General features: G+C 34.4%; 1 long non-coding RNA gene across 1 annotated transcript in view; it reads left to right on the top strand.

Annotated features, from left to right (window-relative positions):
• The first annotated feature begins 1,807 nt into the window (after window positions 1–1,807).
• Window positions 1,808–26,407, top strand: part of LOC131509131 (uncharacterized) — a 212,720-nt gene continuing 188,120 nt past the window's right edge. The window contains exons 1-2 of the long non-coding RNA XR_009260303.1: window positions 1,808–1,953; window positions 12,786–12,900. This is a non-coding gene — a long non-coding RNA (uncharacterized LOC131509131). The remainder of the gene's footprint in view (window positions 1,954–12,785; window positions 12,901–26,407) is intronic.

The raw sequence follows: 26,407 nt of genomic DNA, 5'->3' as shown, positions 1-26,407 counted from the left end.
CATGATGCTGAATGTCACATGACCACAACTGAGCCAATGGTTCTTGAAATTTTCTTTGATATACAAGTGCTTTGGATTACAAGCATGTTTCTGGAATGAATTATGCTCACAAACCAAGGTTTTACTGTATTGGCAGGCTTTTTAAGATTTTGTTTGTTTTCCAAAACTAAAGGAATTAAAACAACTGGTGTGTGATTTATTCACATTCCATCCAGGGGTGATACCCTGAGGGAAAGGAAAGAAAGCAGGTAATCCCATCAAATATCCTTGTCAACTAGAACTTAGGCTATACAGAGTCATATAGAGTCATAATATTATTCAATAGGGGGAGTCTGTGTCTGTTTAGTACTCCTAAAGGAATGCTCCTTGCAGGACTGCCTGTAGGGCATGTGAAGCCTTGGGCAAATATTTTCTGGGGATGTGGGGGTAGGAGCCTTGTTTATATAAATTCTCTGATTAAATAATATGTTATAAAATTAATACATGGGGATATAGTGATCTAATGAAAATTTAGAGTGATGTATAGAAAAATGGTACTTAAGTATTAGTTTATTTTCTGATCAGAGCCCATGATGATTCTTCATGGTGGCCAGGCAACATCTGTTTTTGTTGAGATTCAGGAACCATGTTCTTCATGTTCTTTATTTGTCTGGTTATACCATTGTGGAGAGTGCTGCATTATCCATCATGCCACCCATAAATAGGGACTTAAAGGGCGGTGTTAAAGGTTTTTCTGGTACTTTGTTGTTGATAACCACAAATACAAGACTTTCACAGAGTGTGTAGACAAATGTGAACGATATATTATTTCTGGTCTTTTTAAGCTTACTGCTGGGAATTGTAGAGTGTAAGTATAGAAGAACACATATTTCAACTACATGTTCTTTTGAACTCTTCAGGCCTGATGTGTGGTATAGAGTCTGCAAAAAGGATAGGGTGCCCTGAATTGTGTGCCAGCACTATGGTACACAGGGTAAAGGATCCCTCCCGCCACCATTCTGTGGTACTGAAGTTCAAAGGCAGAATCATGGTCAGGACACAGATAGTTGAGAACTGACAACATAGGCACAAACCAGTAGCTGAAGTCTGAGGGTCATTGCTAGATTTTCAGAAATCCATAGCTATCACCTTGTCCTGTGTCTGACATGAATGATAGTCACACAAAATCATTGTGTAAGCACAGTTATGGTGGCCAGATCTCATGATATTTAATAAAAGAAATATCATGCTGGCCAGTGGGAACAATCTGCTGGCTCCAGGAAGTCCCAGACACCGGAGGGGAACTTAAAAAAATCTATAGAAGACATTTCTAGCAAAAAGACCCAGAAAGGGTCTGGTTCTGGCCACGTTCTGGGTCTTAGCCAGTCCCAGGCATTGGAGTGAGACAGAAGTTTTGATGTAGGTGTTTCTGGTGACCAGGATTCACGTAAGACCAGGTTTGACCTTAGGGTACCCTGCCTGAATGGTCAACTCCAGACAATTCTAGACACTATATGGAGACTTAGAATTTTCTAGTGAAGGGAATCCAAAACCCAGAGTCCTGTGAGGGACCTGTACTAGGGGAGGGGCTCTGCTTGGTAGGTCTGAGAGTGGGAGTTTACTGATAATGAATTATTTAATAAAATCTATGAGGCAGGGCTTCCTGGAAAATGTCATTTAAATGCTACAACTCTGGAATATTAAATTGAGATGTCTCACAATTAAAGCCTTCTTTATGATGTAAATATGGAATATATATGCTATATGAAGTAATATGATGTAAATATGGAATATATATGCTATATGAAGTAACTCTGTGGACTTCACTTGTAGAAATTTCATCTATTATTCCATGCCAATGTTTCACGTGGGACGATAGGACTAGGGGAACTATCCTTGATGTCCTAGGCATCTTTCTGCTTTGTCTGAATCTCGTGTCTCTATCCTTGAAATTGTTAGTAAAATGTAACACTGGTAAGATCTCTGGTTCATTTAAGTCTGATTTGCCAGTCTGATTTTATATGTTGCTCAGATGGTGAATAGGGTTGATGTTTGGGGGTATTAACCATGAATTTTGTGTTAGATTACTTGCTTCCTCTTCTGCTTAACTCAGAAATGTCAACTGTCTTTTCTTTCAGTGGGAGGTGAAAGGAAGATTGAAGAAGAGGTGTCTAGTTTGTTGTTTAAATTTTTTATTTGATATTGTATATATTGCAAAACGAGCACCACAATAAACCTAGTTAACATCCATAACCATATATAGTTACATGACATTTATTTCATAACTGTAAATTTGTAACTTTTGACCTGCTTCATCTATTTTTTTTCCTACTTCCCGATCTCTGCCCCTGGCAACCACCAATCTGTCGCCTGTATCTTTAAGATTGGGGATTTTTGTGGTTTTTTTTGTTTTTGCTTTTTGTTTTAGATGGCACATACAAGTGAAATCATAAGGTATAGAACTTTTCTGTCTGACTTAATTTAACATAATTCCCTCTAGATCTGTCCATACCATTACAAATGGCCAGATATCCTTCTTTCTTGTGGATGAATGATATTTCATTTTGTGCGTGTGTATACATGGCTAGGTGGAAAACATATATATGCCACTTGAAAAAATTGAATATAGTTCACACACAATGTTACAGTAGTTTCAAATATACAGCCTAGTGATTTGACCAGTTTGTACATTATGCTGTGTTCACCACCAGTATAGCTACCATCTGACCCATGTCATTCCTATCACAATATTATTACCTGAATTCATCATGCTTTCCTTTTTAGTCCTTTGACTTACTTATTCTATGACTGGAGTCCTTTATCCCCTCTATCCTTGACCTGTTTTGCCCAATCCTCTCCCCTCTGGCATCCATCAGTTTGTTCTCTGTATTTTTTGTGCATCTGTGTGTTTTGTGCTTTTTTTTTTTTTAAAGATTGGATTTATTAATAGAATCATGTGGTATTTGTCTTAGTCTGACTTATTTAAATTAGCATAATATCCTTTAGGTCCATCTTTGTTGTCTCAAATGGCATAATATCATTGTTTTTTTTTATGAGTGTGTAATACTCCATTATCTATATACCACATTTTCTTTATTCATTCATCTACTAATGGACACTTAGGTTGCTTCCATGTCTTGGCTATTGTAAATAATGCTGCAATAAACATAAGGGTGCATGTATATCTTTCTGAGTTAGTGTTTTTATTTTGCTTGGGTAAATACCTAATAGGGGGAATTACTGGATCATATGATATTTCTACTTTTAATTTTTTAAAGAAATTCTAGATTCTCTTCTGCAATGGATGTACCAGTTTACATTCCCACTAACAGTACATGATGGTTCTTTTTATTCCAATCCTTGCCAATATGTGTTTATTGTCTTTTCAGTTTAGCCATTCTGACAAGTGTGAGGTAAAATATATAAAATAATATATTTTATTATAGTTTTGATTTGCATTTCCCTGATGATGTTGAGCATCATTTCATGTATCTGTTAGCTATCTGTATGTCATCTTTGGAAAATTGTCTATTCAGGTCCTCTGCCCATTTTTTAATAAGATGGTCTTTTTGGTGTTGAGTTGTATCAGTTCTTTATATATTTAGGATATTAACCCCTCATTGGATATATGATTTGCAAATATCTTCTCCCATTCATTAGAATGTCGTATATTTTTGTTGTTTCCTTTGCTCTGCAGAGGCTTTTTATTTTGATGTTTTTCCAAAGTTTGTTTTTGCTTAATTTTCCCTTGCCTTAGAAGACATATCAAAAAAAAATATCGCTATGGCTAACATCAGAGAAATTACTGCCTGTATTCTATTCTAGGATTTTTTGGAGTCCAGGTATCACATTTAGGTCTTTAATCCACTTGGAGTTTATTTTTGTATATGGTGTTAGAAAGTAGTCCAGTTTCATTCTTTTGTATGTAGCTGTCCAGTTTCCCCAGCACCATTTATCAAAAGGCTGTCTTTTCCCCCATTGTAAATTCTTGCTTCCATTATCATAGATTAATTGATTATATAATGTAGGTTTATTTCTGGAATCTCTGTTCTTTTCCATTCATCTATATATGTCTGTTTTTGTGCCAGTACCATGCTGTTTTGATTACCATAACTTCATAGTGTATCTTGAAATCTGTAATTGTGGTATTTCCACCTTTGTTCTTTCTCAGGATTGGTTTGGCTCTTTGGGGTCTTCTGTGGTTCCATACAAATTTTAATGTTATTCTAATTTTATTGAAAATGCTGTTGATATTTTGATAAGGATTGCAATTAATCAGTAGGTTGCTTTTGGTAAAATGGGCATTTTGACAATAATAATTCTTATAACCCATGAGCATGAAATATCTTTCCATTTGTGTCATCTTCAATTTCTTTCATCAGTGTTTTATGGTTTTTAGAGTATGAGTTTTTCCACCTGTGGGTAAGTTTATTTCTAGGTATTATTTTTGGTGCAATCATAAACATTGTTCTTAAATTTTCTCTTTCTGTGACTTCATTGTTAGTATATAGAAACATTACTGATTCATGGGTATTAATTTTGTACCCTGCCACTTTACTGAATTTGTTTATTCTAGTATTTTTTTGGTGGAGTCGTCAGGATTTTCTGTGTATACTATTATATTGTCTATAAAAAGTGACAGTTTAACTTCTTCTTTACCAATATGGATACCACTTCTTTCTTTTTATTGCCTGATTGTTGTGGCTAGGGTGTCCAGTACTGTGTTGAAAACTTGTGGCTATTGTCGACCTCCTTATCTTGTTCCTCACCTTAGAGGAAATGCTTTCAGTTTTTCACTTTTGGGAATGATATTAGCTGTGTTTTCACATATTGTCTTTATTATATTGAGGTATATTCCCTCTAACTCCATTTTGTTGAGAGCTCTTATCATGAATGGCTGTTGAATCTTGTAAAATGCTTTTTCTACAATTATTAAGGTGATCACATTATTTTTATCCTTCATATTTTTGATGTGGCGTATGACATTGATTTATTTGCAAATACTGAATCATTCTTGCATCCTGGGAGTAAAGCCCACCTGATTGTGAAGAATGATCTTCTAAATGTATTTTTGTATGTAGTTTGATAAAATTTTGTTGAGGATTTTTGCGTCTATGTTCATCAAAGATATTGGCCTATAGTTTTTTTTGTGTGGTGTCTTTGTCTGATTTTGGTATCAGGGTAATGCTGGCCTTGAAAAATGTATTTGGAAGCTTTCCTTTTCTTCAATTTTTGGGATAGTTTGAGAAGAATAGATATTAACTCTTACCTAAATGTCTGGTAGAATTCACCTGTGAATCCATTTGGTTCTGTATTTTTACTTTTTGATAGTTTTTTGATTACCTGTTGAATTTTGTTACTTGTAACTTGTTCAGACTTTCTGTTTCTTCCTGGTTAAGTTTGGAAGATTGTATGTTTCTAGGAATCTATCCATTTCTTTTATGTTGTCCAGTTTATTGGCATATAATTTTTCATAGTATTCTCTTGCAATTTTTTGTATTTCTTTGGTGTCAGTTGTTATTTCTCTCATTTCTGATTTTATTTGAGTGCTTTCTCTTTTTTTCTTGATGAATCTGGCTAAGGGTTTATAAATTTTGTTTATCTTTTTAAATAATCAGCTCTTGGTTTCTTTCTTTCTTTTTTTTTTTTTTTTTTTGTCTCTATGGCATACTCTCTAATCTTTATTATTTCCTTTCTTCCACTTACTTTGGGTTTTACCTGTTCTTTTTCTAGTTCCTTTAGGTGTAAGGTAAAATTGTTTGAGTGTTTTCTTTCCTGAGGTAGTCTTATATTGCTATACACTTCCCTCTTAGAACTGCTTTTGCTGTGTCCCAAAGATTTTGGACCATTATGTTTTCATTTTCTCTTGGCTTTGTGTATTTTTAAATTTCTTCTGTAATTGCTTCATTGACCCATTGGTTGTTAAGTATCATATTGTTTAGTCTCCATGTTTCTATTTTTTTGTACAGTTTTTTTTCTTGTGATTTATTTCTAGTTTCATTCCATTGTAGTTGGAAAAGAGGCATGGTATAACTTCAATCTTCTCAAGTTTATTGAGGCTCCTTTTAATGGCCTAATATGTGTTATATTCTGAAGAATGTCTCATGTGTACTTTAAAATAATTTGTATTCTGTTGTTTTGGGATGAAATGTTCTGTATGTATCTGTTAGGTCTCTCTGGACCAATGTGTAATTCAGAGGACATTGCTACTGATTTTCTGTCTGGAGGATCTATGCATTGATGTAAGGGGAATTTTAAATTCCCCTCCTATTATCAGTTTCTCTCTTTATATGTGTTAATACTTGCTTTATGTATTTAGGTGCGCTCCAGTGTTGGATATGTAGAAATTTACAATTGTTATATCCTCTTGTAGGACTGATCCCTTTATAATTATGTAATGTCCTTTGCCTCTTGTTACAGTCTTTGTCTTAACGTCTATTTTTCTTCTTTAAAAAATTTTTTTTTAATGTTTATTTAATTTTGAGAGAGAGACAGAACACAAGTTGGGGAGGGGCAGAGAGAGAGAGGGAGACACGGAATCTGAAGCAGGCTCTAGGCTCTGAGCTGTCACCACAGAGCCCAACGTGGGGCTTGAACCCATGAACTGCAAGATCATGACCTCAGCCAAATTCGGACACTTACCCAACTGAGCCACCTAGGCGCTCCTTAATGTCTATTTTTCTGATAAAAGTATTACTACCCTGGCCTTTTTTTTTTTTGACTTATATTTACATGTTGTAGTTTTCCTATTCCTTCACTTGCAATTTGTATGTTGCTTAGGTGTGAGAAGAGTCTCTTGTAGGCCATATGTAGATTTTTTTTTTTATTTATCCATTTGCTATTCTGTGTCTTTTGACAGGAGCATAAGGCCTTTACACTTAAAGCAATTATCAGGAGGCTTATACTTATTGCCATTTTAAAAACTTGTTTTCTGGTTGTTTTTGTGGTTTATTCCTTCTTGCTCTCTTTGTGACAACTAAATATGTTTAGTGTTTGGTTTGGTTTGGTTTTTCTTTCTCTCCATTTTTTGAGTATCATAGCTTTTGGGTTTGTGGTTACCATAAGGTTCATATATAAAATCCTAAGTAAATAGTACTAGTCCATATTATTTGATGGTCATTTAAATTCAAACGCATTCTAAAGAAAAAAAGAGAAAATTTTCTTTCTTTTCTTTTTCTCCTTCTCTTCCCTTTTGGTCCCTTCACATTTTATGTATATGTTGTCGTATTGTACATGTTTATTCATATTTTTCTTGTATCTAATTGTGACCATTTCTTTTACCCTTGAAAATACCCTTTATTTTTTTTTAAGTTTATTTATTTTGAGAGAGAGAGAAAGAGATAGTTGCAAGTATGCAGGGACATGGACAGAGAGAGAAGGAGAGATTGAGTCCCAGGCAGGCTCCATGCTGTCAGTGCAGAGTCCAACACAGGGCTCAATCTCGACAACCAGGAGGTCATGCATGCCCTGAGCCAATCAAGATTTGGATGCTTAACCGACTGAGCCAAACAGGGGCCCGTGAAAAAGTCCTTTTAACATTTCTTGTAAGGCTGGTTTAGGAGCAATAAACTCTTTTATCTTTTGTTTCTCTAGGGAACTCTTTATGTCTCTTTGAAATAACAATGGTAATCTTGCTATATAGAGTATTATTGGGTGTAGGGTGTTTTGTTTTTTTTTTCCTTTCGGCATTTTGATAAATATATCATGCCTCTTGTTTCTGGCCTGCAAAGTTTCTGCTGAAAATCTGCCGAAAGCTTCATAAGTTGTCCCTTGAGGGTAACTTTCTGTTTCTCTCCTGCTTTTAAGATTCTTTACCTTTAATCTTCGGCATTTTAATTATTACATGCCATGGTGTGAACCTCTTTGGTTTATCTTATTTGGAACTCTCTGTGCTTCTTATACTTACATATCAATTTCCTTCCCTAGGTTGGGGAAGTTTCAGTTATTTCTTCAAATATGTTTTCTATCCCTTTCTCTCTTCTTCTGGGACCCCCATAATGCAAATGTTTGTTTGCATGATGTTGTCCATGAGATCTGTTAATCCATCCTCGTTAAAAAAAAAAATTCTTTTCTCTTTTTGCTCTTCCAATTGAGTGCTTTCCATAATCTTGTCTTCCAATTGTTGATCCATTCTTCTGTGTCCACTAATCCACTCTTTATTTCCTCTAGTGTGTTTATTTCAATTATTGTATTCTTCAACTTTGATTGGTTCTTTTCAGTATTCTGTCTCTTCATTGAAGGTCTCACTGAGTTCTTCCACTCTTCTCTCCAGCCCCATGAGTATCTTTATGATTATTACTTTAAATTCTTTATCAGACACATTGCTTATCTGTTTCATTTAGTTCTTTTTGTGAGTTTTTTCCTTGTTCTTTTGAAGCATATTCCTGTCTCCCCATTTTGCTTGACTTTCTGTGTTTGTTTCTATGGAATAGGTGATATGGCTACTTCTACTAAACTTGAAGTAGTGGTTTTGTGTATGGTGTCCTATATGCAGACAGAATGCTGGTTGGATAGAGCTATGGCTGTATATGCTAGTAACTCTATTAAACAGCCATGTATCTCCATCTCTCTTGCTGTTCTCTTGCCATTATCTCTATCTTTGATTGTTGAGTAGCTGTTCAGTCAGCCATCAATTCATCTTCAGGAGGAATTGCTCTGTTAACAGTTATAATTTGGTGTGTTCTGTGGAGGAAGTGGGTTCAGAGTCTTCCTATGTTGCTATCTGGAACTGGAATTCCAGTTACGCCACATTTGCCTTATTCATTCATCCATCTGTGGACACTTAGGTTGTTTCCTTATCTTGGCTATTGCAAATAATTCTTCAGTGAACATGGGGGTGCATCATCTTTTTGTTAGTGTTTTCATTTTCTTCAGATAAATACACAGAAGTGGAATTGCTGGATCATATGGTAGTTATATTTTTAATGTTTTGAGAAATCTCCATAATTTCTCTAGTGGTTGTACCAATATATATTCTACCAATAGGGCACAAGGCTTCCCTTTCCTCCACATCCTCACCAATTGGCAGATTTTTTTCTTTTTTCAGACTAGCCATTCTAATAGTTGTGAGGTGATAGCTTAGTGTGGTTTTGATTTGCTTTTCTGATGATTAGTGATATTGAACATAATTTCATGTACCTGTTGGCTATCTGTATGTCTTTGAAAAAATGTCTATTCATGTCCTCTGCTCATTTTTAAATAAGATTTTTTTTGCTGTTGTATGAGTTTTTAATATATTTCACATACTAATTCTTTATCAGATACATGATTTACAAATCTATTCTCTCATTCAGTAGGCTTTCTTTTTAGTTTGTTGATGGTTTCTTTTGCTATGCAGAAGCTTTGTAGTTTGACATAGCCCCTCTTATTTATTTTTTTCTTTTGTTACCTTTGCTTCCAAGAAATCAGTGCCACAACCAGTGTCAAGGAGATCACCACCTATTTTTTTCTATGTTTTATGGTTTCAAGCCTTACATTCAAGTCTTCAATCCATTTGATATATTTTTGTGTACAGTGTAAGACAGTGGTCTACTTTTATTCTTCTGCATTTGTATGCCTAATTTTCGCAGTACCATTTCCTTTCCCCATTGTACATTCTTAGATATTTGTCATAAATTCGTTTCCCATACATGCATGAGTTTATTTCTGGACTCTTTATTCTATTGATTTATGTCTGGTTTTATGCCAATACCATACTATTTAGGTTACTATAGCAATGTAATGTAGTTTGAATTCAGAGTGTGATGCCTGCAGCTTTGTTCTTTCTCAGGATTGCTTTGGCTATTTGAGGTAAGAGGTGTCCAGTTTGTAAATTCAGTATTTTCAGAGATACATGCTATTTCTATTTATATGGCAAGCTGGCACATAAATTTAGAAACAATTATCAACGGTCTGTGTTAAGAATAGAGACAAAGGATGTGTAATTCAAAGCATGCATCACGCTATCAAAATAAGCTATGTATTCCTTCTATCCTAACTCTTGCTATGTAAAAAAAAAAAAAAATTATGACAACAAAGCCCCACATGTTATAAATATTTTTTGTGACTACACATTTCAACAAGTTATCTAAACAGCGGTGTTGATTTGTATCCATAAAGTATAGCCAGAATCTGAGTTTCTCTGAGTTAGTGACTTCAAAAAGTCAAGGTAATCATTTTTGGACACTTGTACAAACTAAAAGTGGTAAGGTATCTTTTTGAATCCTATAGAATAACTTACTAGTTAGGCTTAACTGATGTATAGTGTCCATGTTGGAGAGCTGGCCTGAACAATATTTATTAACCATTATAATTTAATGCTATTTGCTGTAAATTTATTGAAAAATTACCATATGCTAGGCATTGTTCCAAGAGCTTTCTGCTGAATATCTCCATATATCTTCCCAACAACACCTGAGGGGTAAATACTATTGTCCCCACTTTACAGATTAAAACAGGTACAAGGAAAATATGTAACTTAGCCATGGTTACATAATTGGTAATTGCTGTGAGTCAAACAGTTCAGATTGATTTCAACCTGGAACCAAACTTGAAGATCAGAATGGATGTGAAATCTCAGAAGTAATAGGTCTTTAATTTAGATAATTTCTCACTAGCTATTTATATCTGGGTCCTAAGCTGAAAGACTGGGTCCCCAAATCCAGAAATGCTAGAAGCATGCAACCAGGTCATTCTCCTTAGCTGTTCATTTTAGGGATATTCAACTAATTATACACACACACACACACACACACACACACACACACACCTACACACATATATATTTTTTTTCTTTCAGACATAATATTCACAGGTTCACACTATATTTTGAACAATAATTTAGAAGGGAGATATGATGGAGCAGTAGGTGGTTGTATTGAGTTGATGAGTTTTGTCTTCCTGTATCATTAATTGGTCAGTCATACTTTATTAACAAATACTTATATGATATAGGAAGTTTTTGATATTTGGTGGAAAATATGATACTATCCTAACCATTATACATTTAAAAAAAAAGAGAAATAGTTAAGTATGAGAGGGAGGTTGGGTGCCTGGGTGGCTCAGGCAGTTAAGCGTCCAGCTTCAGCTCAGGTCATGATCTCACGGTTCATGGGTTTGAGTCCCACATTGGGCTCTGTGCAGACAGTGCAAAGCCTGGAGCCTGCTTCACATTCTGTGTCTCCCTCTCTCTCTGCCCCTCCCCCATTACACACTCTCTCTCTCAAAAATAAAATAAAAACATAAAAAAAATTAAAAAATTATGAGAGGGAAGCATATGGATTACTTTCATTATAATTATATAAACCACATTAATAAAATGTGATTGATGTGTGTAAATCTGTGCATTGTTTAATGTATATATCTCAGTGAGTTTGGAATTATCATCACTATAGAATTATTACCACCATCAAGACCATAACATATCCACCACCTCCCACAGTTTCTTCCAACCCTTCTATTATTGTTGTTATTATTTTTGTGATATGGACACTTCACATAAGATTTATCATCCTAGCAACTTTTAACTTCACAGTATAGAATTGTTAACTATAGGCACTATGCAATATAGTAGATCTTTAGTCCTTACTTATCTTACGTAGTTGAAATTTTATACACTTTGGCCATCATCTCCCCGTTTCCACTTCTAAATAACCACTATTCTACTTTCTGCTTCTATGAGTTTGGCTATTTTAGACTCACATGTAAGTGAAATTACAGAGTATTTGTCCTTCTGTCTTAGCTTATTTCACTTGGCATCATGTCCTTCAGATCCATCCATATTGTTGTTAATGGTAGAATTTTCTCCTTCTTCAGGGCTGAATAACATTCCATTGTGTGCAAATGCTATATTTTCTTTATTTAGTTATCCATCAATGGGCACATAGGTTGTTTCCATGTTGTGGCTATTATGAATGGTGCTGAAAGGAACATGGGAGTGCAGACATTCTGACTTGAATTGTTTGGATAAATCCTTTAGAAGTAAGACTTCTGGATCATAAGATAGTTCTATGAGTAATTTTTTTTAAGGAATCTCCATACTGTTTTCCATAATGGCCATACCAATTTACATTGCCACCAACAGTGTACCCAAATTCTGTTTTCTCCACATCTTCACCAACATTTATAGCTTGTCTTTTCAATAGTGGCCATCCTAACAAGTGTAAGGGGATATCTCATTGTGGTTTCAGTTTGCATTTGCCTGGTGATTAATCATAAATTTGACCATACATCTTAGCGAAAATTTAGCTATTACAACAGTATAAAAATATACATAATTTTAAGTAATGATCATTAAAAGTGACCATAAAACTAAATACTAAAATATAAGGTTGTAATGTATATGTTACACAAGTAAATGTATAATATGTGAACTACAAATAATACAAAGATTTTGTCTTTAATCCCTTCTAAATACTGTGTCTTTATTTATTCAAACGCAGAAGCAGTTTCCCATCAGTTTATAGTGGGTGGATGCTTTGCATTACATTTTAAATGTTGCTCTGGAAACAGGCAATTAGTTATAAACCAGGCCTGCCATTGTCATTTATTGATGAAGAAACACTGATACTGAGTTCCTTCTTTTGTAAATTTGAGATAAGCTGTCCTCCCAAAGACATCAAGATAAGAAGAATCAATGAACATTGTCATTTTGACAGGCCGTACTCTCCTGTTAGTTTACACATCTGCTCAAGGAGAGAAAACTATCAGATACTTGTGCTGATAATGATAAACAAGAGAGGGAGTCTTGGGTTGGTATCTGAGGACAGCCTGTCAAGGCTGAGTGGAAACACAGTCATTCTGTTCTAATGAATGTCATTGTCCTACAGGGGGAGCCATGATGACAGTTGGTCCCTCCCTGAGGTTTGAAGTCCTTGCTAATGACCTACCTGTAATTTTCAGACCCATCAACAAGGATCCTACATGCTTTCTCAGGCCAGCAAGGTACTGTGAACTGTTTGCATATATGTGTTTTCAGGACATTATTCCTGTTTTGAAGTCACTCTTTCTGTTGGAGTAGGAACACCAAGGACAATTCAGTTTAGATGATATGGAAAAAGGACTGCTTCATCTTAGAAGTAGAGAAAAAGTTGACAGTTTTCACCATAGATACTGAAAAAAAGCTTGGAGGAAGGAGAGAAGTATTATAATAAATACCACTTAATTAACTATAAATCTATATCCAGCATGATTTCAGCCTTTACCAGTACCCATGAAGCCCAACTCATGACCTCAGTCTCATAAAATACCTCTGTTATTTCTGACTCTTTCTTTTTAGGAAGTCAGCTCTAAGATTGGATGAAAAGCAAACATCACTCTATTCTCTTTTTTCTTAACTCTTCTCCCCTTCTTATATCAGAAAAAATATCTAATATTTTTTATTATTACATTAAACAAATACAGACTCAGTCATCAGAACCAATGTGTTTGAACCAAAGGAAGGGATTGTTCTTAAGTCTGATTTTTCTTACTCTTTTTTTTTTTTTTAATGTTTAGTTTTGAGAGAGAGGGTATGAGTTGGGGAGGGACAGAGAAATAAGGGGTCAGAGGATCTGAAGTGGGATCCATGAGGACTCCAACTCACAAATCACAAGATCGTGACCTGAGCCAAAGTTGGCTGCTGAACTGACTGAGCCACCCAGGTGCCTCTGATTTTTATTATTCATAAAGAAAAGATAATTTTAATAAATATAAGTTAAAGCCAATAAATGAAGTATAAATATTAACCCAGACATTATTATAAGGGAATTTTAGGCAAATCAACTATTTTTACTTATATGAAATAAAGAGCTAGAAGGAAAGGAAGAATTAGAATAAATAAAGAATAAAAAGATCACATAATTATTTGAGACTTTTCCCAGGAAAACAGAAATATTGGTATATTTAACTTGAAAATAACCTATATTTTCCACTTTTAAGCCTATGTAAAAAGATGTGATAGGATAAAGTAGTAAGTGAAAGTGCCTTGCCCGGATTCTGAAACTTAGTGCTAAATAAATGTTGATATATGAATGGTGGTCTCTGACTTATATTTTTCTAAAGATAAAAATTTATGATATGTGTATGTGTATGATTTTTCTTTTATTACTATTCTTAGAGTGTTATAGGACAAAAATGACAAGGATATTGAAAACCCAAAAGTATTTTCATATGGTTTTTATAAGGTAGTAAGGATGGTTGTATCATCAATAGAACTAATGGCATCCACGCCATTTGTGAATACTAATTCCATATTGATCTTGTCACAATCAATTTTGAATGCTATAACCTGCTGGGCTTAGTATAGACATGGCCCATGGAGTGTAAAGTCTTTGAGAATTTGATATAAGGCTAAAGAAAGGCATGCCAAAAAGATCTACAGTATAAGTGTGCTGACGTTACTTTTGTTCTTTTACATTATTCCCCTCTCACTTGTGTTAATTCTGTTCAGGGGCAAAACATGATATAAAGGAGTAGCCAAGAATTTGTTTTCATGGTCTTTTGGGAAATTACTAAAGTGATTTATTATTTCAACCAACAAACCTCACTACATGGGTTCCATTAAAGATGTGTTTTGTACAAAGATTTAAGTTCATAAAAAATAAAAAAAATCATTCTGAAAAGAATGACGCCAATACGTCTTTTTCCTTCAGATTATTAATATAAATTGATTTATGGTTTTCTGAAACTGGAATTTACTTGGCTTTAATTCATTTTTAATAACATAAAGGAAGAAAACAGCTCTTGCTAAATTATTCTTCCTGTTGTTTAATAAGAGTGAGCACTGCACTACGTTATGGCTCCTGAAAATCCATTAGTCTATTGTGAAATATATAATTATAGACTATTATGAAAATAAGAAATTTTTATTACACATATGCATTTGACAGCCTGCAATTAGTTTAGACTCTCTAATTAACATATGTTTTACTTAATGGTGAGTGATTAGGGATTATCATTTAATTATGGATAATTTCAAATACTCAACTATTTTTTTGTGACTCTTACAAATAAAAATAAGCATTTGTCAAGAGCAAGAAGAGTGTGCTTTTCAGTTTTGTTTTTGTCCAGTACCAAGAATTATTACGAAATAAGTAGTAATAAAAGAGCTTTCCTCTGAGTAAATCGCTGAATATTTTTGTGATATATATCCTATCACATTTATGAATGCTGCTGTTCTTTTATATGAGTTATTCATGAGTAACTTTGCACATAAAGAAGAATCAATAGCACAGAGAACTATAGAAGTGGTTGTGATTTGCATTAATTGAATACCATTTTTTTTCCTGAGTAGTTGTTCTAAACACTTGGATTTCATCAATCTACCCTAATTAGAATAATGTTTTTGTATAATCAGGTTACAGACAAATTATACTTTTTAATGTAATAGTACCTGATCATCTTTGAATAGTTCTTTTGTTTTTGTGTAATGTTTTATTAACTCAATAAGTTTTTCCACTTGGTGGTTTTGCTATACTTCACAGATAAATTTCTATGTTTAGAAAAATGTATAAATAGGAAAAACATGAAGCATAAGAATCCACTTCTTCCTCTTATATACCAAATAATACTCCCATCAAAATACAAGTATTTTGAAATGTTCTTGATTATTTGCACTTTCTATAAATCTAGAGTTAGTGTGATCATTTAATATTGCTAAAACCAGAATATCTTTATTGAGGTTTATAAGCAAGGGAAAGATATTTAGTAATTTCTTGGTAATATCCGCCTTGGTATTTAGGGTTTAATTTGCATTTTTGACAGAATACATAGCTTAAAAAAAACAAACAAACAAACCCACATATTACAAAATATAAGTAGAGACTATAATTAAGTTTGAGCTGTGCAGATATTTGCTCTAAGTAACTAATGCCCTAAAGCAGATTTTTAAAAAGTAAGGGTGAGGAGTGAGAATGATCTAACATGGTTGTGTTTGAAATATAAGTGGTCAAGGTAACTGTTGCTTCACTGTTTCTTTTGAAAAAAACCTCAATGAGAATGCTAGGTGAATGGCATGTACTGAGTAACTTATTGGGGTGGGCAGAGTAATGGCCCCAGAGATGTCCATACCCTAATCCTGGAACCTGTGAATATGTTACTTTTTAGGCACAAGGAACTTTGCAGATGTGAGTAAGTTAAGGTACCATGAGATGAAGTGATTATCCTGGATTTTCATGGTAGGTCCAATGAAATCACAAGTGTCTATAAATGGAGGAGGGAGGCAGAAGTGTCAGAGGGAGATGTGACTAAGGAAAAGTAGTCAAGAGATAGGTGTGGTTCCTTTGAAGATTTCTAGGAGCAATGGAATGTGGGTTGTTTCTAGGTTCTGGAAAATGTAAGAAAATAGATTTAGCCCAGAACCTCCAAAAAGGAATGCAGCTCAGCCAAAACCTTTGATTTTAGCCCTGAAAAACCCATGTTAAACTTTTAACCTACTCACATATGTTTTTCTACTTGGTAAGATAGAACCATAAGATACTAAGTTGGTGTCATTTCAAGCCACCAGGTTTGTGGTAATTCTTATAGCACGAATAGAAAACTAACAAACATTAACCACAACTCCAATATTATGACAACAACTACTAACAATCATAAAACATCTAATATTGACCTCTTACTATGTTCCTCCAGCATACGAATTTTGCAAAATAATTATCTAATTTAAAGCTCACAAGAAATTTGTTAGCTCCATTTGAAAGACTGAGGCTTCAGTTAAAATGTATGTAAGCAGGTTCTACATAAGCATCCAGCAAGTCTGACTTTAGCAAATTCTCTCTAGATGACTTTCTATGCACTTCCTTTCTAGTTAATAACAGATTAAACAGAATCTTATTTTGGTTCAGTTCTGGTTATGTAAAGTCTTTCTAAAAGGTTTCTAAGTTTATTATTTAACTAAACTTAGTAAAATATAATATAAATTATTTTTTGTAAGTATCTTACCGTACCTCAAATTAGAATTCAAACCACCAATTCTTAGTAGAAATGCTGGGGGACAAATGTCAGACCTGGGTCAATTTTAAACAGATTCTAGGATGATGATGAGTCTCAAGCCTCCACAAAGGTGAAAGCCTTTTCTTGTCTCAGTCGAATAAAACAAAATGTGTCTCTTAATCAAATTTTATATAGTTGAAATTTCTATCATCCAAGACTCTAGATATGGTGACTGAGGTAAAGAGGTTTTCTTTTTATTTCCTACTTGACTCCATCCACCTGCTTTTATCCTCTTGTTAATTTTTAAAGTTTATAATCTATAACATATTTGAGAATAAATCCATATTATATTTAAAATATACCAGGTATAGTATATTTCTAGTGAACTTGTCTGCATAGGAATTTTTCCTTAACCCCCCCTATGTTTTTTTCTAAAATCTTACATTTTAATACTATTAGAGTTTCCCTTTTTTGCCTGCTTATTTGCCTTCTGAATCTGAGGAATCAAATCCACATGCTTTTCCTAAGTAGGTCTTCTTTTCTTGGTTTATATTTTGTATAATTGTGGACTGAAATTATTTTTGTTAGACTCATTTCTCATTTACTTGACACCTTTTAATATGTTACTATCCCTACCTTTTTTTTTTTCCCATTTAGATGGTATTTGATGATGATGGGTATTGCAGTAGAAATTGTATACAAGATAAAAAGAAATGCATTTTGATGACAGTTTCTGTGCACAAGGCAGGTTATTAAGGCTTGTCCATCTTGGCTGAAATCTTCATCCATAGAGCTAAGGGGGTTACTTCCCGATGCTCATGGGAAAAAACAAACAATAAAGCAACCAATTGCAAATGCCATTCTTAGGAGCTGTGTAATTACACTGATAATAATCGTGATTATTGTGGGGGAGTCAGAAGACCCACAGTTTATCATCAGTCACATCTCCAATGCTGATAGATACAGAGAGTTCTTTAAAACTTTTACATAATTCCTCCACATCCTATAAGCACTCTTATAAACGTATTACCAGGTTTGTAAGAGAAAGAATTAAGAAGAAGAAGGCCAGGCCAAAAACCAAATCCTCAAAGAGAACAAAACATTTACAGATATTTTCAGAATTTGAACCCAAATTTCTCGGTGGAATTCTGGCCACAATAAATTTAATTACTAGTTCTCAAAGCATGGTCCCCAAACCAGCAACATTACTATCACCTGGGAACTTGGAGTCAAACTCTGGTGAAGAGGTCCAGGAATCTGTGTTTTTACATTCCCCCTAGGTGACAGTGTTGCACGCCAATGTCTGAGAACCAGTGGAGTAGATCCTGGGAAAGCCAGGATCAGAGTCTAGTTTAAGCAATTTTTATGATGCTTCCTTCTCTACAGACTGTCCCCCAGCTACCTGTTATCCTTCAGAAAGTAGTTACCTCCCACGGCAGAGAAGCAGTCACAGAATATGCAAAACAAAACCAAAACCAAAAGCTTAAACTATTAAAGAAAATAATAAGGTGTTAATAAGAAAAACCACATAGGCGGAAACACTTTTAACTTCTTTTCACATTGAGAACTCTACTCCCCAAAACAATGAGCCAAAGCAGTCCTCGGAGCTGGGCCAGCTACACACATGATGTGATCAAGTTGCTGTTTTATGACATGTACTAAAATATCAGAGAAATTAGAAAAGCTGTCAATTAACTCAGGTTTCCACAGATGACTGGTCTCACTCCTAAGAAAATTATCACCTTTGAGTGAACAATCCCCGTTACTGTTGCCAATTTATCTTTAAGAAGTATTTTCATGGCTGTCTACACAGGCTGCACTGTGCAAAGAGAACAAACTACCAAACCCAGCTACTTGATGGTTGCAGACAGCTAACAATTTGAAACTGAATAATGCACAATGTGTGGTGTTTACTAGGAATGCATATGTTTTTATTAATTTAATACTTTTATTATGCCCCTTAAGTTTTCTGGTTCAGAGCACTGCAGTTTGATGACAGTTAACATATTTAAAATTAAATGTTATATTCATCTAAATCCCTTATTTCAAATTTAAATAGAGGTGTACAACTTTTATTAATAAAAATATATTATTTACATATAAATAAAAATACATAGTATTTATATGTAAATAAATAAATACCTGTGAAAAGAGAGTGAAATTCTTAGCTTTTCATGCTCATGAGCCTCCATTTATCCTTCTCTAGACTTCCTGTGAATATTCCTCCTCATGGTGGAGTGAAAACAGACTTTCACAGCCTCTGGGGTGCAACTCTTGCATATAACTAATGATAAAATACGTGCGTCTTTGCTTGGTACCCAAACAGTTTGGTGGAGGACTTTTTCAGATTTTCACGAGTAATACTAGTGGAGGGACTCTCCTTTTTTGGGTAAAGTATTGCAGTAGCTTCCCCACTTGATCTCTCTTGTCCCATTTTTTCCCTTCTAATCCACTATACTACTAGCTAAATCTTTCTAAAACTTCTTAAATTTCAACTTTCACCAAAGTTTTCATTGCCTGTGGGCTAAATAATTTCGGTTTCATCTCTTGCTATAGCTAGATTTTAGAAAACGTGGACATGGGTGTGTGTGCTCATGCCAGATCTGGTCCTGTACCAGGAAGTGTACAAAACCACATTGTCAACATGGCACATCTTCCTGGAGTGTCATTTTTATTCTTAAAAGTAGTTTAAGTAATTTTATAGTCATAGTCACTTTTAAAATAAGGGTCTCTTATGCTTATATAGGAATGCTTTGAGCTCAATTTTCATTCTTCTGTAAAAATGTTTGAGAAGACCTACACTGTACTAACTTTACATTTTAGCCAGCCATGCTGACTTTGGCATTTTCTCACCTAAAGCTGTCTAGATTCTCCTTCTCTAGGTAGCGCCCCCACTCACGAGTGACATTGCCTTATTCTCCTTCTTACCAAGAGGATTCACAATACTGTGCTGCCCAGGGGTAGGTGATTTGATGTAGAAAGTTTGCAGATTCCATAAACTACCCAAGCTAGCCAGATTTACTTAATTTGTGTGTATCAGCTTGATCTGACCATCTTGAACTAGCTACTGAACCAAGAGCTACCATTGTAGGGATGTTAGATATGTCTCCTTATTATGAAGATTCCTCTTCTTGATCATCACTGTAACAGGTTCCCAAACAAAACAGAAGTAAATTAAAAAAAAACATATTTCCTAAAACACATAAGAACGTATTGAATATGCCTTTTTTTGGGGGGTGGGGGCTAGTGCTTATAACTTTGGGTAAAGTCCCAAACCAATAACAAAGAGATACATTTATCCATATTTTATAGAAAGCACAAAATTGCTGCCAGATATTCCTTCCAGAGTCAAATGAGGGACAAATGGTTTTGAGAACCTGGCTCACAATACCATATAGCCTATAACCAGAAGACAAAACTAGAGAAATGTTGGCTAGAGGGATACATCAGAGTCATAAGTCCTTTCCTAGGAGGAGAGTACTGTGTTGGGCTGATATCCTCCAACCCCTGAGGTTAGTCACAGGCTTAAAAAATTCAACATTATGGAGGTAGATTTTACATATATATAACAAAATGCACCATTTAAAATGTGTAGTTTGTAACAAACTACACATATATGTATATGTGTATATATGTATATACATATATGTATATACATATATACACATATACATATATACACATATGCTGATATATACATATGCATATATGTACATATGTACATATGATATATGTATATATACCATATATATATACATATACATATATACACATATGCTGATATATACATATATGTACATATGTACGTATGATATATGTGTGTGTGTATATATATATATATATATGATAGAATCACTACCACAATCACGAGTAGAACCTTTCTACCACCCAAAATTTTCCCTCTTGCACTTTGCAGTAAATTTCAGTCCACCGTATGGCCTTGGTAACAGCTGATTTACTTTTTGTTAATATAGATTAGTTTTCTCTATTCAGCAACTTCATGATCATCAGAGAAATGTAAATGAAAACTACAATAAAATATCACCTCACACCTGTCTGAATGGCTAAAGTCAACACAAGAAATAACAGGTGTTGACAAGGATGTAGAGTAAGGGGGACCCTCTTGCATTTCTGGTGGGAATGTCAACTGGTGCAGCCACTCTGGAAAACGGGATGGAGGTACCTCAAAAAGCTAAAAATAGAACTACCATATGATCTAGTAATTGCACCACTAAGTATTTATACAAAGAATACAAAAATACTGATGCAAAAGGTTACATGCACCCTGATGTTTACAGCATCATTATCTATGATAGCAAAATTGTGGAAGCAGCCCAAGTATCCATGTACTGATGAATGGATGAAGAAGTGGCATATATGTACAATGGAATATTACTCAGCCATAAAAAAGAATGACATCCTGCTATTGGCAATGACATGGATGGCTAGAGAGTATTACACTAAGCTGCAATAAGTCAGAGAAAGAAAAGTACCTTATGATTTCACTCATGTGTATGTGGAATTTCAGAAAAAGAACAAATGAGCAAAAGGGAAAATGGAGGGAGGCAAACCAAGAAACAGAGTCTTAACTATAGAGAACAAACTGATTGTTTCCAGAGAGGAGGTGGATGTGGAAATGGGTTAAATAGGTGATGGAGACTAAGGAGTGCACTTGTTTTGATGAGCATCTGTTGTCTTTTGCTCAGCATAACGTTTTTGAACTTCATTAATGTTGCATGTATCAGTAGTCATTCCTTTTATTGCTAAGCTGTATCCCATTGTATAGGTATATTACAATTTCTTTAATTATTTACCTATTGATGAATAATTATGTTTTAAACAAAGTTCCTATAGATATTCACATACAAGTCTTTATGTGGACATAGACTTTCAGTGATTGGTGTAAATAGATTGGAATAGCAACATTGTATGTTAGGTGTATGGCTAACTTTACAAGACATTGTCAAAATGTTTGCTAAAATGGTGTGACACTTCACATTCCTACTAGGAATGTATGAAAGTAGCTATTCCCCATTCTTGGTGACATTTAATATCACTATTCTTTTAAATATCATTATTTCAGTGATTTTAATTTGCATTTCCCTAATGACTAATGATGTTGGGCTTTTATTTCCCATTCAAATATTTTCATGTGAACGTCTATTAAAATCTTTTGTTTTCAAGGTCGATTGTTTCTCTTTTTTTGATTTTTTTTAAGGCAGGGAAATTTCATTTTAAATGTTTATTTATTTTGAGAGAGAGAGGGAGAGCAAGTGAGCATGAACAGGGAAGGGACAGAGAGAGAGAGATAGAATTCCAAGCAGGCTCCACACTCAGCGAGTAACCCAATACAGGGCTTAACCTCATGACTATAAGATCATGACTTGAGCCTAAATCAAGAATCAGGTGCTTAACTGACTCAGCCACCCACGTGCTCCTTTATTTTTGAATTTTAAGCTTCCTTTAAATATTCTAGATACAAGTCTTTGATCATAAATGAGAATATATATGTAATATCACTATTATATATACATAACATATAGCATCCTTATATAAATGATACTTTTGAGAAACAGAGGTTTTTAATTTTCATGAATTCATTGTTTTAAGTTTTTTTTTTTAATTTATTTAATCTCTGGCCCTTTGTAGCAACATGGATGGAACTAGAGAGTGTGATGCTAAGTTAAATAAGGCATACAGAGAAAGACAGATACCATATGTTTTCACTCTTATGTGGACCCTGAGAAACTTAACAGGAACCCATGGGGGAGGGGAAGGGAAAAAAAAGAGAGGTTAGAGTGGGAGAGAGTCAAAGCATAAGAGACTCTTAAAAACTGAGAACAAACTGAGGGTTTATGGGGGTGGGAGGGTGGGGAGGGTAGGTGATGGGCATTGAAGAGGGCATCTTTTGGGATGAGCACTGGGTGTTGTATGGAAACCAATTTGACAAAAAATTTCATATATTAAAAAATAAATAATAAAAGAAAAAAATAAAACAAAAAAATAATAAACTTATTTAATCTCTATTCTCTTCAGTTCAAGAGTCGTGTGCTGTTCTGAGTCAGCCAGGTGCCCCTTTATGAATTTCTTTTTATAATTTTTATTCACTCCTTTTCTAAGTCTTAAAAATTGCTTAACTACAGGGGTGCCTGGGTGGCTCAGTTGGTTGAGCATTGGACTTCAGCTCAGGTCATGATCCCACAGCTTGTGGGTTTGAGCCAAGCCCCACATCGGGCTCTGGGCTGAGAGCTCGGAGCTTGGAGCCTGCTTCGGATTCTGTGTCTCCCTCTCTCTCTGCCCCTAACCCACTTGCATTCTGTCTCTCTCTCTCTTAAAAATAAAACATTAAGGGGCGCCTGGGTGGCGCAGTCGGTTAAGCGTCCGACTTCAGCCAGGTCACGATCTCACGGTCCGTGAGTTCGAGCCCCGCGTCAGGCTCTGGGCTGATGGCTCAGAGCCTGGAGCCTGTTTCCAATTCTGTGTCTCCCTCTCTCTCTGTCCCTCCCCCGTTCATGCTCTGTCTCTCTCTGTCCCAAAAAAATAAAATAAACGTTGAAAAAAAAAAATAAAAAAAAAATAATAAAACATTAAAAATATTTTTTTTAATTTCTTAACTACATTACCCCTGTATGTGCTTCCAAAAGTTTTACAGCTTTGCCTTGAAATTTAAAGTCTTATTGAATTAATTTTGAATTAATACTTTGTTGACAAGTCTATACTTTTCACCTTGAGATATCTTGAAACTTTTGTTGAGTGAATGTATTTCTGGACTCCCATTTTGCTGCAGTGATCAATATAAAAATCTTTATGCCAAAAAAATTTCCTTGATAAGTCTTGAAAACAAGTAGTATAAATCTTCCAGCTTTGTTATTATTTTTAAAAATGTTTTCATTGTTCTAAATCCTTTTAATTTCCACATAAATTATATAGTCAAATTGTTAACTCTTATAAACTATTGGCATTTTATTTGGAAAAATTGACCTCTTAACACTATTAAATGTTAATAATACTAAACCATTAAATTGGTATGTCTTTCCATTTATTTAGCTTTTTTTTTTTTTAATTTTTTTTTTCAACGTTTTTTATTTATTTTTGGGACAGAGAGAGACATAGCATGAACGGGGGAGGGGCAGAGAGAGAGGGAGACACAGAATCGGAAACAGGCTCCAGGCTCCGAGCCATCAGCCCAGAGCCTGACGCGGGGCTCGAACTCACGGACCGCGAGATCGTGACCTGGCTGAAGTCGGACGCTTAACCGACTGCGCCACCCAGGCGCCCCTTATTTAGCTTTCTAAAATATCTCTCAGCACTCTTTTATAGTTTTCAGTGTATATGTTTGGACATTGAAAACATGATCTGTAAACATTCCCTGGTTTTGGAGATTATTTCTTTAAAAATTTTATTTTTCAGTGTATAGAGATATAATTGATTCTTGGATTTTAACCATGTATACTGAGACCTAAAAATGTAGTTTTCTTTCTGTACACACAACCCTGTATCCTGAGAATACTGACACTGTAACTTCTTTCTGTTCCATGTGCTTTATTATTTTTTCTCTTCTTGTGTAATTATATTTGCTAGAACCTCCAGTTGTATATTTATTAGAAGTTTTAAGAGCATACTTATTTTTTCTCCCAGCTTTATTGACATAAATCATTGGAACAGTGTATAATTTACACATATAATATACATATAACATTGTGTAAGTTTAAGGTATACATCCCGTTAATTTGATACACTTATGTATTGCAAAATGATTACCACCCCAGTGTTTGCTCCATTAGGTCACATACTTATCATTTCTTTTTGTGGTGAGAACATTTAAGGTCTACTGTTAGCAACTTGCAAGCAGATAATACAATATTATTAGTTAATCACCATTTTGTACATTAGGTCCCCAGAACTTATTCATCTATAACTGGAAATTTGTACTCTTTGGTAGGGCTGACCTATTGTCTTACTCTCAAAGTTGGGGAAAACATTGTCTTTCTCTATTAAGTATGCTATTAACTCCAGGTTTTTCATACATTCCCAGTGTTAGATTGAGAGAGTTTACTTTTACTCTTGGTTTGGTAAGAAATTTATTTAAATGGTGTTGAGTATGGATAAGTACATCTACTGAGATCATAATATTTTTCCCCTTTATTTTGCTAAGATGGGGAACACTGTTTTCAGTTGTTAAAGCATCCTTGAATTCCTAAAATAAATGCCACTTGGTCATGGTATCTTTTGAAATATGTATTGCGGACTCAACTCGATATTTTGTTAAGAAGTTTTTGTTTCTGTTTATGAGTAAACTGACTGGTTTTTAGGTTTCTTTTCTTCCTTTCTTTTTGTAATGCTCTTGTCTGGTTTTCTCCAGTTTGGTACTTGTCTGGTTCTGACTTCATCAAATGGTTTAAGAAGTATCCCACCTTCTATTTTCTTGAAATAATTTGTGTGCAATTGCAATTGTATTTACTTTAAAAGTATTAGCAGCTATCTGAGCCTGAAATTTCCCGGTGGAAAGATTTTAATTATACTTTCAACTTTTTAATAGACACATGGCTACTCATATTTTCTATATCTTCATGTTTCACTTTTGGTAATTTGTGTCTTTCAAGGAATTTATTCATTTTGTCTAAGCTGATATAAAATTGTTCAAAATGTTCCCTTATTATCCTTCCAGTATCTGTAAAATCTGGGGTGATCTCCCATCTTTTCTTCCTGTCATAGGTCATTTGTGCTGTCCTTCTTTTTTCTTGGTTAATCTAGCTGGACGTTTATCAATGTAAATGATCTTTCTAAAGAATCACTTTTAATTTCATTAAATGTATCTTGCTTTTCCCTTTTATTGATATACTTTATATTTCCTTTTCTCTTGTGCAAGTTTTTAAATATGGAAGCTAAATTTAAGACCTTCTTTCTGTTTAATATAAATGTTTAAAGCTATAAATTTCCAAGTATTGCTTTATTTGTTTCTCACAATTATTTACATGTTTTATTTCATTATCATTTGTTCAAAGTATTTCATAATATGCTTTGTGACTTTTTCTCTGATCTTTCCCTTATTCAAAATAGTGTTGTTAGGGTGCCTGGGCGGCTCAGTCGGTTAGGCGTTCAACTTCAGCTCAGGCCATGATCTCACAGTTCATGAGTTTAAGCACCATGTTGGGCTCTGTGCTGAGAGCTCAGAGCCTGGAGCTTCCTTCAGATTCTGTGTCTCCTTCTCTCTCTGCCCCTCCCCCACTCATTCTGTCGCTGTCTCTCTCTCTTTCAAAAATAAACATTAAAAAATAACTTAAAAAATAACTTTAAATAGTGTTATTGATTTTCAAAATATTGGGCAATATTCCATGAAACTAAAAAACTAATCAGGTTGGTAACTTAATTATGTTGTAGTTAGAGAACATACTTGATTTGAGTTTTATATTTTTATATTTATTGAGATTGCTTTCATGGCTCAACACATGATATATCTATTTGGGTAAATGTTCCATTTGTACTTGAACTATCGGATTCAATGTTCAAATGAATACTGATTGTACCAAATTAGTGTGAT

The sequence above is a fragment of the Neofelis nebulosa genome, chromosome 4 (genome assembly GCF_028018385.1).
Source record: "Neofelis nebulosa isolate mNeoNeb1 chromosome 4, mNeoNeb1.pri, whole genome shotgun sequence".
Classification (NCBI taxonomy): Eukaryota; Metazoa; Chordata; class Mammalia; order Carnivora; family Felidae; genus Neofelis; species Neofelis nebulosa.
The sequence above is the reverse complement of the archived record's forward strand: the minus strand, read 5'-3'. Positions and strand labels throughout refer to the sequence as shown.